Source organism: Rhincodon typus, chromosome 40, assembly GCF_021869965.1.
Source record: "Rhincodon typus isolate 14 chromosome 40, sRhiTyp1.1, whole genome shotgun sequence".
NCBI classification, from domain to species: domain Eukaryota; kingdom Metazoa; phylum Chordata; class Chondrichthyes; order Orectolobiformes; family Rhincodontidae; genus Rhincodon; species Rhincodon typus.
In genome coordinates, this window is record NC_063371.1 from 9,603,670 (window position 1) to 9,615,803 (window position 12,134).

The following is a 12,134-nucleotide window of genomic DNA, read 5'->3' on the forward strand; positions in this document are numbered from 1 at the left end:
GCCTCAACTGTGACAAAAGTGAGCCTTTCAGCTCCTGAAGCCACATTCATTGAGTCACAACAGATTTGCTACTCCTTAACACATGATACCATTACCAAATAAGCATTCATTGCTCAGTCTTCTAAAGCTTCATCCGACTTGGATTGTACAACAAATATAGATGGTAATTCTTGTGCGAGTAATTTTGGAAGTTGCTTAGTGAGTCCACTCAATGCCTTTAGCACGTGCAACAGGATTAAATCATCCCACAAACTTCAAAACGCAAGGAAATACAAGGTAGGTGTACCCAACCTATTTCTAAGTGCAAATTGATTTTATTGCGACATGTACCAGAATACAGCGAAAAGCTTGTTTACGAGCGGTGCAGGCAGATCACAGCAAGCAAAAGGATGTACAGATCAAAGAGACTTAGAGGCATACAGGTTACATTCATGTCAATAGTCTGATAACAGCCACAAAGAAGCTCTTCCTGAACCTGCTGGTGCATGTGTTCAGGCTTCTGTACCTTCTGCCTGACGGAAGAGGTTGGAGGAGAGCATTACCAGGGTATGACAGGTCTTTGATGATGTTGGCCGCCATTCCATGGCAGCAGGCTATGTAAATGGAGTCCATGGGTGGAGGGTTGGCTTCCGTGGTGCTCTGGGCTGTGCACACCACCTTGTCATTTCTTACGGTCCTGGGCAGAACAATTGCCATACCAGGCCATTATGCACCCAGACAGTATGCTTTCAACGGCGCATCTGTAGAAGTTGGTGAGGGACCTTATGGACATGTCAAATTTCCTGAGCCACCTGAGGAAGGCATTGTTGTGCCTTGACTGTCGCATCTAAGTGGGAAGTCCAGGACAGGTCGTCGGTTATTGTCACTCCGAGGAACTTGATGCTGTCCACCCTCTCGACCTCAGTTCTGTTGATACAGACAGAGGTGTGTTCTCCTCCTTTCTTTCTGAATTCAATGATCAGTTCTTTAGTTTTGCCAACGTGGAGACAGATTGTATTCTTTGCACCACGTCACCAAGCTCTTTATCTCCCTTCTGTATTTAGACTTCTTGTTGTTAGATATCCATCCCACTACGACGGTGTCGTCAGCGAACTGTTAAACCCCATAAATCATTCCATGCTGTAAAAGCTCAACTGGACTCTCCAAGGCCAAATTGTCAGTCCCCTCACCAACGCGCACAAAACACATCTTAAGATTGTACAAGGGACTGACGCATACAGATATGTGCTCTAGCTTCAAGCACAAGTGAAGGAAGTATGCGTCAGCTTAGACAGTTACTCCAAGGATCAACCATGGCATTGCCTGACAGACTTAAACTGGTGCTTCAAACCTTGGGGTAGCTGCTTTTTTTTGGGATACAGTAATACTTCTGAAGTTATTAATAGAAATTGAAATGGTTCTATGTGAAACTACTGATCTCACAGCCTAGGTGGATTGCAGGAGTTTGACTCTGGTTTTGTGAGCAGCTGCATCAGCTGTCAATGAGTAATAACATCTGAAAGACAGTTCCAGTTATTGCTGTCATGCAACCTTTGTTGAAGAGGCAGTCCACAACTGCAGCACTGTCAGGCAGACACTTGGGCTGGTCTCACAATCTATGGTTCAAGCAATTAAAGCAACACTGAATTTTGGGGATATGGGGAGAGTACCACGATGAAAGTAATCCTGTTTCTGCAGTGTACTACATTCAACATTAAGTACCTGAGAACAAGCACTTAGATAGATTGTTTGCGGCAGGACTGCCACCATCTCTCATGCAGTGCCTTGAGTGATATGTATTCTGCTTAATCAAACTGTTGGCTGAATCAAATTTGCATATAGTAGGTCAATGACCATTGTTAGAAATTCAGGCTGGCTGCAAAAACCAAAGAAAAAAAAAGAGCAGCAAGGTCAAAGGCTGCCATGCTGGCATCCAAAAACTACAACCCAGACCATTTCTTCTCACCACATAACTACACCCCAGGGTTCTTAGCCGAAAGAAGATGTACTGCTGTCGTTCCAGGGATGAGGAATCTTTGCTTCATGTTAGCATTTTATAAAGGTGGGATTATTCTCCTTTGAGTGAAGGCAGCCAAGGGCACATGAGTTAAAGCTGTACAAGATTCATGTATAGCAGACATGGAAAACAAATGTTCCCTTTACACGGTCCTAAGGTCTTCAGGTCAAATTCATGTTTTAAACTAATAGAACAGTTTCATGAATTGAGGTGCAACCTGTGACCATGACTGGGAATCATGACAGTCATCTAAATAGCAACAACTCAGATTTCAGAAGGAATCTGAATGGACACTTCAGTCAAGTAAGCATGTACAACTCCACGCATAGACTTGGACTGGGTGTGAGAGAAAAGTGATCAATATAAAGCTGGCATGTGATCCATGGGTCAAATGGGCTCCTATTGTGTTGGACCAACTGATTACACACACAGTCCCCAACACCCTGGACAAATACTGCACTGTGCTGTCCAATCCCAAGCACACTTCCCTCACAAATACAACTGCTTCTGCAATCAGCAAACGGGACCAGAGGACAAATGCTGATCTGACAATGACAAGTGGTGCAAAATCTGCTTCTGGAGCCTATTACCAGAACTTGGGTGGGATGAACATAATGGTTGGCATGCAGAAAGGTTTGGTGCAAAGCACACAAATACCATCAAGATGGGTGGAAAACAAAGTGCAGGAGGAGATCACAAACGTCATGAACAATAAGAAATTAACTAAGAATGAATTACACTTGTGAACCCTGGTACAGTCAAAACATGATGCACCAAGCATTACACATTGTCAGAAAGACCAATTTTGTGTATTCTACCAGTATCAGCAGACAAAAGTTGAACTAGCAATGTACTACAATAAGACAAGGGGAGTTCAAAACTCAGTTTGTTCAAGTACAAGACTTATGGCAGTTAATACCTGCCGCGTCTTTATTTCTCATACAAGGAAGCAATAACAGGGTTGAATTAATGACGCATACATACTGAGTATTTTGGAACACAGTCCCTGCCAGTGATCCTGTGTAGCCCCGGCTGTGCCAATTATATAAACAGTGATTCTGCGTCATGTTACTGAATAGCTTCTCTGAGCACCGTCAGGAACTGATGTGTGCCTGCATTTAGAGCACAATTTTCTTCTGCGCAATTTGAAAATCAACAGGGTACTTCCAGGAACAATCTTTCAATAGAAAATACACACAGGCCCCCAAGCCGAACTCTGCATCCAAACCCCCCCCCCCGGCCCCTCACACACAAGCATGCCCTTCCCCCTCCTCTCTGACACGCTCATTCATTTGTCTCTTTTGCTTGCTTCACCCATGATATACACCCACCATCGTCAAAATCTGTCCCCTCCCCAGCCCTAACATATCATAGGGACCATAATATTTATAAATACCAACAGTGGTCATGAAAGAATCTTGATTCTTATGGGAAACAAAGTACAACTGCCAAAGCTTTGCCATTGCTCACTTGCCCTCATCCACGGGGGTTAGTATTGGTAAAGACACAACGTTACCACATCAAGGCACACTGTATTCACTTATTACTGTTCAGCACTTCAATACTGCATTTGAGCTCACCAACACCCTACAGTGCAATGTTACTGTCACGTCACTTCGCAAGCAGGGACAACCACCTATCATGCATCTAAACAGTATGTATCTCAGGTCAGCTTACTTTTTTCACACACATTCACTTGGCACCTACTTGGGTGCACACAGTGGGATCTGACCCAAGAGGCAGTCAAGGCCAGTTAGTGGTGGTGGTGGTAGTGGTGCTATGTTGGCATGTATACAGGTCTGGTTCATGGGTAGCAAATACTATTTAGGGATAAGGGGTGGTTTGTCAGGCTGGTGACCCATAAACACTGGCATTCCACAGGCTCAGTACTGGGACCTCAATTCTTTACAATATATTTTTATGACTCAGACGGAGGAAGCCAATGTACTGTAGCCTAACTTGCAGGTGACAAAAACAGGCAGGTTGAGAGAGGGATATAAACAGTTTATAAAGAGATATTAACAGGTTAAAGAAGCAAAAAGTTGCCATTTGGAGTATAATGAGAGAGAAGCAAAAGTTGTCCTTTTTAGAAGGGTACTATTTATTTGAGTGGAGAAAAACTGCAGAAAATCGGCAACACAAAGGGACTTGGAGTAATTATGCATGAAACCAAGTTAGCTAACAGCAGCAAGTTAAGTAGGAAGGCTAATGGTATGTTGGCCCTTACTTCAAGGGGGTTGGTGTACAACAGTCAGGACATCTTAGTGAAACTGTACAAGGTGGCGAGACCACATCTGGAGTACTGTCAACACTTTTCATCCCCTTATTTAAAACGAAAGGTCATTTCATTGGAGGCAGTTCAAACAGCTTCACTAAGACGATGCCTGGTATGGAGGCATTGTCTTACGAGCAAAGGTTAAACAGATTGGGACTCTGCTCACTGGAGTTGATCATTATGAGGTGATCTCATGGAAACATAGGATTCTGAGGGGGCTTGGCAGGCTAAATGGTGAGAGCATGCCCCCCTCTTGGGAAGTCAAAGACCAGAGCATATAGACTCAGAAATAAGGGGTGCCAATAAACAGAGATGAGGATGGATTTCTGGAGAGCCGAGTGTCTTTGGAACTCCTTGCCCCAGAACTGCGTGGTTGATTCCTTGTGTGTATTTAAATCCATTATTGATCAGCACAGGAATCATCGGTTATGGGGAAAACGCAACAAAGTGGATGTGAGCAATATCAGATTAGCCCTCATTGTTGTGAATTGCAGGATAGGCTTCAGAGACCCAACACCTGCTTCCACTTATATTTTTATGGCCTGGGATACAAACAAAGCTTTATGAGGATGCAGCACGTTATACTTGACCCAGTTTATATATCCAACTTGCCGTAAGCCTGAGAAAGGTTAGTGCTGTGTGGCATAAATGGCAAGAAACAAAATGAGCCCCAACTCCACAAATCCTCGCACAGCTGCAGGGACTTGCAGCTGGCTCCCAACACTGCCCCTTTAAATTAAGTTGCTTCAGTTTGAAAAAAAATACACCGACTCAAGTTACAAAGATCCTCCTCCAGCACATCGCGCCATTCCGCCTGCCACATCAATAACCTCTAACAAACAAAGTCTTCAATCTCATAAATATCTTGGTCAAACAAAACTCAGCGGGAGGGCAAGAAATTCACTATAAAAAGCTAACTGAGAATACTGGATACTTCTGAAACAGACAAAAAACACAGAAATTGCTGGAAGAACAGTTCTGAACGAGGGTCACTGTTTAACTCTTTCCTCTCCACAGACGCTACCAGATCTGCTCAGATTTTCCAGCAATTTCAGACTGTGTTCCAGGAAATGAATCCTGTGTTATTGTATCTCAGAATTTAGAACCATTGTGTACATCACTAACGAAACACACTGCACTCATAACAAGGTCCAGCATTCAACAAACCGAGACTGGGAGCTTCTTTTTGCGGAAGCTCTTGCCCAGCATACGCTTCCAGCCGCTATTAAGTGGATTAAATCGATATTTGAAAAATAAATATCGACTCCCCCGTCACCGCGTTTATCATTTGACAGTCTCCATTTACCCACTCCCTTCAAATCTGCACACACTTCACATTTTCAAATGCGATCGGTCGGCGCTCCCCATTTTTTAAAATAAGCACAAGAATTGCCAAAGGCGCAAAGAACAAAGCGGTGGTCCCAGCATCTGGACCTTCTCAACGGGGCGGGGGGTAAGCGAGGTGTTTGCACACAATACGGCACCAGGTAGTCGTCAATAAAAATCTAATTAAATTTGCTTTTAAAACAAACCCATAAAAAACCCAACAAATTTTCAGGTAAAATGTATAAACCTACAGCCTATGTGGCAGTAGCCCCAAGGTATACTGTGCTTTTTCCCCTTCGAGCCCAGCTCTGTGAATGAAGCAGTCTCGCCCATTGCTCGTTTCATTGTCCTGGGCCAATGAAAGGCATCGGGTCGGATTCGGCTTCGTGACAATTTCTATTCCCATTAACTGGGGGAGGGGGAAACGGGGTTCGAACGAAAACTGGACTGCAAATTTCTCAAAGTACACAAGGCACTAATCTTGACTGTAACCGCCACTGCCCCGGGGTTTGCTACAAAATATCTGACGAGTCACAAATGTGGTAACACAATGACCCGGGGGTTTGTACCACGGATTGGATTGCAATGCCACTGGAGACTCTCCTTACCCCGGATCACAAGTGTCGCTCCTTCAGGATCCCAGCGAGCAGTCCCTCTTTTTCAGTGAACTTCCATCCAAAGGAGCTGCATCGAGTGGAGATCTTGGGTGAAGGTCCGGCTGGAAATCGGGAAGCGGGAGTGGAGAGGGAGGAGTAAAGCCAGGGAGAGAGAGATATGATGTACAGCCCGTCACTTTGAGGCTGAAAATGACCAGATGTTTAAAGCTCTATTGTTTACTCGCTAAAATCTTGCAAAAAGCGACTGTTTCGCTCTGTCTCTCTACTCATCCTTCTCTCGGGAAACACGTATATTTTTACACAGCTCGGCCATACAACAAAAACCGTTTCTTCCCAAGCAGTACAATTCCCTTTTTTTTCCCCCCACCAAACTTGTTCTGGTTAAGCCCCGCGCAGCCTCTAATCCTGCCTACACACTGACGCGCCCATTTAAAGAGGCAGTACAGCCAATGTGTAGAGAAAGAGAGAGAGAGACACAGAGACATACAATCACAAATATCTACATACGCGAGCGGCAAAAGGCTCCCGTACACTCTGAGTAAACATGGGCTCTGTGTCACGCTACCGTACAGAATCACAGCATCTCAATCAACAGTGACCGACACGCCCATCTACAGGCAGGACTACGACAATGGAACTTCACAATACAAAGCGTGGCCATTCAGCCCGTCCAGAACGTACCGGCTCAAAATTACAATCCACTCGATCGCCACTTTAAAGCTCTGGATTTCGGTCCGAAACCATGACTTTGCTGCTCCTCTGAGGCTGTCTGACCTACTGTGCTTCACATTTGTTGACTCTGGCTTCCAGCGTCTTCAGTCCTTGCTGTCTCCTCTTCCTGCATTTTCCGAGTGTTTCGGCAATTCCCTTTCTAAATAAGATACTAGGTCCCACCGCTCAAAATACTCTGTCTCAAGTGACTCTCCCGGCTCCTGACAGCACGAATGCAAAGAGTAAATACACTTCTGCAGATCAGAATGGCTGGGTTCTTTGTTTTATGCAACAATGACCTCACTTAGCTCAGCAAAGGCAATATCCCAACAGAAAAGATTTCTGGACTGATGGCATTTATTGAAAAATAAATATCGGCTCCCCCGTCACCGCGTTATCATTTGACAGTCTCCATTTCCCCACTCCCTTCAAATCTGCACACTCTTCACATTTTCAAATGCGATCGGTCAGCCATCTGGACTGCTGTCTCCCCAACTCTGAGATTTAAGTGCAGCAAAAGGACAGCTCAGAAAGAGAGAAGTTTAGTCATTTGACAGACCGGAGTTAGTGGCAAGCCCGAGAAGGGAGGGTTTGAACGTTAAACGCGAACACTTGATGATTAGAAAGGTTAAATGTTAGCTCATTGAACGAAGACACAGCAAGGGCTACGCTTAGAGTGTACAAGCAGAAACGGCAAAACAGTTAAACAGCAGCTTATTGATAGACACACAGCCATTAACAGGTTTTCAACATTCAGGCATGCGTTCTGTTACACAGAACTGTGCACTGAAGTCGTACAGTTCTTTTCAGTTGAAATACCAGACATAGACCATTAAAAAAGCTACGTCAATAGTTTGGCTTTCAAAGCTCATTTTTCGACTCCCCAGCAACACTACAACCCTTTGATGTGATATGCAAAAGAAAAGCCCAAAAACAACCGAAATATAACCCCGAGATAGTAGGAACTGCAGATGCTGGAGAATCCGAGACAACAAGGTGCAGGGCTGGATGAACACAGCAGGCCAACCTGCTGTGTTCATCCAGCCGTGCACCTTGTTGTCTCGAAATACAACCCCGCTGTCTGCTACATGCAACAGGACAAAATGGGAAACACAGGGGAGTGGGGCTGAATGGCTTGTTTTTATACTGCAGAGTCTAATTCAAGGTACAGAATCACAACTACCCCAATGCACAAGATCAAGCTGACTTCTCGGTTTGAAGTCTTCATTTTCACAAGAAGCAAATAGCTGAAGCTAGCCATGTTGGGGCAACAGTAAACAGCACTTAGCCATGTGAATAACAGAATAAAACGAAGTTAGGGTGGTCCCCATGCATTGGGAACAAAAAAATGAGAGGGATTTCCAGACAGACAATGGCTGACTATGTCATACAGGTACACAAATTGAAGATAAGGTGAAACAAGTGCATCTGTTGTGATCCCTATAAAGACCAACAACTATTGTAAAGATTCGAATTCCACCATACCCACTCACAACATTCACATGGTGATATTTAACACGTCAAAACTCTTGCTAAAACAAACCAGGACTAAACTCATTACTTAGTTGGCACTAAACCCAGCTACATCAACGGAACAGAGGTTCTGCGGGTGGAAAGTGTCAAGTTCTTCAGAGTGACGATAACCAACAACCTGTCCTGGACTTCCCATGTAGATTCGACAGTCAAGAAGGCACAACAACGCCTCTTTTTCCTCAGGCTGCTCAGGAAATTTGGCATGTCCATAAGGACCCTCACCAACTTCTACAGATGCACTATTGTAAGCATTCTGTCCAGGTGCATAATGGCCTGGTACGGCAACTGCTCTGCCCAGGACCATAAGAAACTACAGAAGGTGGTGTGCACAACCCAGACCATCATGGAAGCCAACCTTCCATCCATAGACTTCATTTACACGGCTCGCTGCCGCAGAAAAGCGGCCAACATCAAAGACCCATTGCACCCCGGTAATGATCTCCTACAACCTCTTCTGTTAGGCAGAAGATATGGAAGCCTGAACACACGCACCAGCAGTTTCAGGAACAGGTTCTTCCCAGCCATTATTAGACTGATGAATGGACTCTCTAGCCTCAAATAATGCTGATCTTGCTAATGTTGATCTCGCCTAACGTACGTCCTGTGCAATATAACCTGTATGCCTCTGTCTAGGTGTTTTTACAACCTCTGATCTGTACATCCTTGCTTACTATGATCCGCCTGTTACTGCTCATAGACAAAGCTTTTCATTGTACTTCAACATACATGACAATAAATGAATCAACAAAGCTATCCACTTGGTCCATTAACTGCCTTGTAAGATCTAAAGCCTTGGGCTGTACAAATGCCCGAGATTGCATTGACCACAAAATTCTATTGCCAAAGAAATCAGTCTAGAATTACTCCAGAACACTCATATCCTCCAGTCTCACTCTGTTAAAGTCCAATGATGGTTTCAGGTTTTCACTTTACGGTTCCAATAAAGTTCCAAACCAATTTCTAGTTGGGGGGCCCACTGCGATGACAGCTTCTTCAAGGCATACAAACACAAATCCTTCAATATTCTCACATGACCACATGTCCCACCTCTCAAATCCTACAAGAAGCTCCCACAGGCATTCTACGTAGTTGTAAAGAGAGAGCAACCTTCCCCTCAAGTCTTCGCAACAACTACCTTTCTTCCTCTTTCTATATTCAGGATCTGAAAAAGAATAAATGTCACAACAAAAAGTTCAGCTGCTGGTTCCTTTGTCTCCAGGTGTTAGAAGTTAGTACCGTACTTTCGACAGGCTGTCAAATAAGGCCTGTAAACATGGCAACACAGGTCACATGGGCTTGTAAGACACATGGCCCTCTCCACTCTATTTTACTTTGCACGAAAGGACAAAAAAAAATTAAAACTTCAAACATAACAGCTTCTAAGAATTTGACTTCATCACACACTACAGTTATAGAAAATGCAACAGGTGATCTGAGCTAGAATGGGCTTGACACGCAGTGAGCAATGGTACTGAAAAGGTTTTGAAAGGACATCTTAGGAAAGGTGAGTACAAAGCTGGGAGAGAACAATGCATTGAGGCTTGGGGGGAAGCAAGATATTACATTTAAACAACTGGGCAGAAAGAACATAGCAAGAGTAGCTTTTTTGAAGCAAACACCATGGTGTTTGGTGTAAAGAAATGTACAATACACCAAAAATCGTCCCCTTTCAACAACCATACATTGAATACACATTGCACAGAAAATACTTACACTGATTCTCTCTTGTAAAATCAATATACTCAGTGGTACAAAGGTGCACTATGTATTGTCACCAAACACAATGTAAACTGAGGGACAAAATATGAAATTAATCACATGCGGAAGTACTCAGCATTCAACTAACCATTCAGTATTGCATGTGCATGATCCACAGTGTTCTCCAAACAAAATATACATTACACTGGACACATATATTGAATGTACTTAGAATTCAAACGTCTGAGTAAAGTTTGTATACTGCATGGATGTCTGCATGCCAAATGTCAATGAACACTTTGTAAAGTGAATATATTTTGGAATTAATGAAGTTATATGACACTGAATGTGCCTTTGCACTGAATGTTCTCCTCAAAGTACAGATCCTGGCTCTGTCTTGTTCTACAGGAATCAGTCGTCCTCTGGTACCCAATGATAAACCTCAGCATGAAGAAACATGTTGAATTTTAGCTTACTGCATTGAATTGAACACTAAGACAGCCAAAGGAAACTCAACTTCCACAGACGTTTCGGGCAAACAGGAACAGAGCATGGATCATGGTTAATTATTCTCCTGTCCACTTTTGGAATGGTGAGACACAAATACAACCCTCATTCTAACCTGACACCAGAACAGTGAACTCAGCACATCCATATGAAGATAGTCAGAGTGCTTCGGTCCAACAGGGAGCAGCTGGGAAAATTGGCCAGTAGGGAAGACTGCTGGTTTCAGGTCAACCCCTCTGACTTCCTGGTTCTGGACACCATTGATCACTGTTCACTAGTCAATTTCACAAGAAAGGTCAAAAATACAAATACCTTGCAAATTCAGAATAATATAAAAAGACTTCAATTTATCTTGTCCTTTTCACAACCACAGGATATACAAAACATAACATAGACACAAAATATTGCTTGTTTCTCAACAGTTATTGCTGTTATAAAATAGAAAATAGAGATAATTTGTGCACAGCAATCTCTAAAAAACAGCAATCTGGTAATGACTGCATTATGTGAATTTACTGATATTACTATTGGTGCAAAACATATGAATGTTACCCAGGCAATATCAGAGAAATGTGGTGCTGATAGCGACTTGCTTATAGCTGTTTCTCATCTGTCTCAGAAGACATATGTCTGCCTGATCATATGAGGCCTTTTTGTTATAAACTGTGCTTTTCTCCCATTACAGTTGAACATATTGAAGGTAACAGAAGCAGCAGCAGCAGAGAGCTGGCGCCCTTTGAAGGGAGTCTCCACGGCAACACCATATTTTTACATATTTGACAGCTTGTTTGGATTCTAAGGAGACATTGCCTAAGAGAGGTCGCCATCATGAAACTGCTCATTAGATCCATTAAAAATCATTGGCTTTACTCATTTTCAGTTTGTATTTTTGATATTCCGCTGTGCTCCTCAGTCAGAAATGTTAATGTTGAGGATGAAACATATTTCATTTCAGAGTCAATATTAATCACTCTTAGATCATATGCAGCTCAGGACAGCGACAGAGTCAAATCCCTCTGCACTATACCAACACAAACTCTCAAGGCAAAGTACACCACTGGATTGGCTAGAATAAAGCTGCCTCAACACTGTCCCATCTGATGCTGCCAGGCAGTTACAATACAAGCTGAATACAAAGTGAAAAGCCTTTTACATGGTCTTCGTGAAACATTCCGAGGAAAAGAAGAACACAAGTTCACTGTAGAATAAAACTGCTTCTACCCTGTCCCATCAAGCCCTGCCAACGTAGGTACAACAAAACTTAAGTTCAAAATAAAGCTGCCTATACTCTGTCTTTCCGAGAGGAGGCACATAACATACAGAGTAAATTGCTGTTTATTACACTGCTTATTTTGAAATCAATCATGTAGACAGTTTTTCTGGTTAGTTCACTGATTGTGATGGCTCATCCATCAAAAGCCAGTGACAACAGCACCTGACCTAAAATAACAGGAGACACAAAGAACCAGCC

General features: G+C 43.3%; 1 protein-coding gene across 7 annotated transcripts in view; it reads right to left on the reverse strand.

Annotated features, from left to right (window-relative positions):
• sema4c (sema domain, immunoglobulin domain (Ig), transmembrane domain (TM) and short cytoplasmic domain, (semaphorin) 4C) overlaps nucleotides 1-12,134 on the reverse strand; it is a 106,111-nt gene that overhangs the window by 71,628 nt on the left and 22,349 nt on the right. Inside the window, exons 1-2 of one of the 7 annotated variants that reach the window (XM_048618439.1) lie at nucleotides 6,896-7,601; nucleotides 6,206-6,315 (exon numbers count right to left, since the gene is read on the reverse strand). The exons of 1 other annotated variant lie outside the window; for it this stretch is intronic. The gene's annotated coding sequence lies outside the window, so the exon portion shown is untranslated. Of the gene's footprint in view, nucleotides 1-5,577; nucleotides 5,668-5,848; nucleotides 5,952-6,205; nucleotides 6,701-6,721; nucleotides 6,748-6,895; nucleotides 7,602-12,134 lie in introns of those variants that run through there. 5 more of the 7 variants (XM_048618440.1, XM_048618442.1, XM_048618438.1 and 2 more) reach the window with 5 other exon arrangements.